Below are 1762 nucleotides of genomic sequence, written 5' to 3' on the forward strand. Positions count from 1 at the left end.
TTCCAGTGCTATACTCAGGTTCCCTCTGGCTTGGGCTGCTCTCAGTCATCTTCATGGGTCACCAGGCCTGTGCATAGAAAGGGACCATTTATCGAGCACCTGCTGAATGCCCTCACTGTCCAGATGAGTGATCTCAGGCTTGAAGAGACACCCTGTGTCACTCAGACAGGAAGGTGTATAAGCCAGGCTGGAGTCACTCTGGAGCCCAGGCTTCACCACCCTCCACTCAGCTGCTATGAGGCTTTGGACAAGTGGCCACATCTCTCTGTGCCTTAGGCTCCCATCTGAAACAGGCAGAGGGCTTCCCTGAAAGGGTCAATGTGAAGGTTAAACAGATTCGTATATGTGGGGTGCTGGATTCAGGCCTGGGCATACAGTAAGTGCTCAATAAATGCCCGTTGCTATTAGGCTCACTGGAGACCCTGCTGAGTACGGAGACTCTTCATCTAAGCCCGGGGGTGATCGTGATGAGAGCCGTTGAAAAAACTGGAGCCAGTGAGTTCATCTATCAGTGTGGACATGGCTCTTCCCAGCCCTCACTCTGAGTTCCAGGTCCCAAATCCCTTGCCGATTTTTGCTTACAAAATAGAACAAACAAGATGCTTAAGTATCAAGTAGAGTCTTTGATCTTGAAGAATGAGGTGAAGGGCTTCTCCCAGAAGTCTCTCAGAAATTCCCCAGCCACGTGCCTCTGCACAGGCCATTCCTTCACGTGCTGTCAACGCTGTGCTAACCTCCCAAACCAAGCCCCCTCCTTGCCGCCTGTCACTTGGTTTGCTCCCTTTCTCTTTCACTCGTTCAGTGAACAAATGCCTGATTAGTGAGCAACTGCTGTGTGCTGGGGGAAAGGTAATGGTGAGCATCCCCCCACCCCAGCCATCCCTGCTTTTCCAAAGCTGCGCACAGTCTAGTGGGGGGTACACGATGATCTAATAGCCACACCAACAAACGTGGAATTGGGGGGTGACGCGTTCCATGAAGAAACGTGCTGTGTTTGTGTGTGTGCACATGAGTGTGTGAAGGTATGCGTGCAAGCACGTGTCCATGTGTGTGCACATGTGCACGTGCATGTGTTTGTGCAAGTGTGTGCACGGGTGCATGCGTGTGTGTTGTCTGGGAGGTCAGGGAAGCATTCTCTGTCTCTGCCTCTTGTCTCACACACAGCCTGTTCTGATTGGCTCATGGAGTAATATCAGTGTCTTCCTGGCCTTGTCTCCTCAGCACCACTCCCACCCTCTGCTGCCCCCACCTTCTCACTGCCCTCTGCTCTCTCCTTTCCCTGCAGGCGAACTGGCCTTCCTTTCCTCTGGGAGGGTCACCTGGACACTTGGCACTGTGGGCCCTGGAGCTGCCCAGCTCCCCACCCAGCAAGACGTTAACTTGGATGAAGCTCTTTGCTAACGAAATCAGGAGCTAAAGGCGTGAATAGACCTCTCTGCTTTGTGAGGCCCTTGTATTAGTGACTACGGAACAAGTTACTCCAGAAGACCAGTAACCCCATGGACATTTGCATGATAGCGTGAGTGTGGCTACCTGTCAGTGAACCCATTCTAGCTTGTGCTTCTGGTATAGCCCCCTCTGCCTCCCCCGATATGTGCTTCATAGGACAGGGTCTGGCCTCTCTTGTTCTCTGTTTTCTGTCCACTTCCTGGCACTCAAGTGCTTAATAAGTGTCCATTTCCTGCAGAGTCCCTGGCCCTGCCCCTGGGGCCTCCAGGCACTGAGTGGGGCTGGTGTAGGCGGAGTATCCACTGTGGCTCTT

The sequence above is a fragment of the Lipotes vexillifer genome, unplaced genomic scaffold (assembly GCF_000442215.2).
Source record: "Lipotes vexillifer unplaced genomic scaffold, Lipotes_vexillifer_v1.1 scaffold969, whole genome shotgun sequence".
In the NCBI taxonomy this organism is placed as follows: domain Eukaryota; kingdom Metazoa; phylum Chordata; class Mammalia; order Artiodactyla; family Lipotidae; genus Lipotes; species Lipotes vexillifer.